Source organism: Pithys albifrons, chromosome 21 (genome assembly GCF_047495875.1).
Source record: "Pithys albifrons albifrons isolate INPA30051 chromosome 21, PitAlb_v1, whole genome shotgun sequence".
In the NCBI taxonomy this organism is placed as follows: Eukaryota; Metazoa; Chordata; class Aves; order Passeriformes; family Thamnophilidae; genus Pithys; species Pithys albifrons.
This window is the reverse complement of record NC_092478.1, coordinates 7,404,631-7,405,068: the sequence shown is the minus strand read 5'-3', so window position 1 is coordinate 7,405,068 and position 438 is coordinate 7,404,631.

The following is a 438-nucleotide window of genomic DNA, read 5'->3' as shown; positions in this document are numbered from 1 at the left end:
CGGACAGGGAAACGGGAACCCCGTGAGGATGGAACGGGCTGGGGGATGAGAGCCCCGTGAGGGGACAAACGGGTTGGGGAAAGGGCAGGCAGGGCGGCGAGAGCGCCATGAGGGGGGACGGACAGGGAGACGGGAGGCCCATGAGGGGATGAACCGCCTGGCAGGGCTGCGGGAGCCCCGGGAGGCGGCGGGAGCCCCGTGAGGGGCCGAGCGGGCGGGCAGGGCTGCGGGAGCCGGCCCCTCACGGGCGGGCAGGGCTTGCGGGATCCGGCCCCTCATGGGCGGGCAGGGCTGCGGGATCTGGCCCGGTGAAGGGATAAACGGGCGGGCAGGGCTGCGGGATCCAGCCCCGCGAGGGGCCGGACGGGCGGGAGGTGGGGGCAGTCCCGGGTGCGGGGCGAGGCGGGGCGGGAGGCGGGCGCAGGGAGGGCGGGCAGG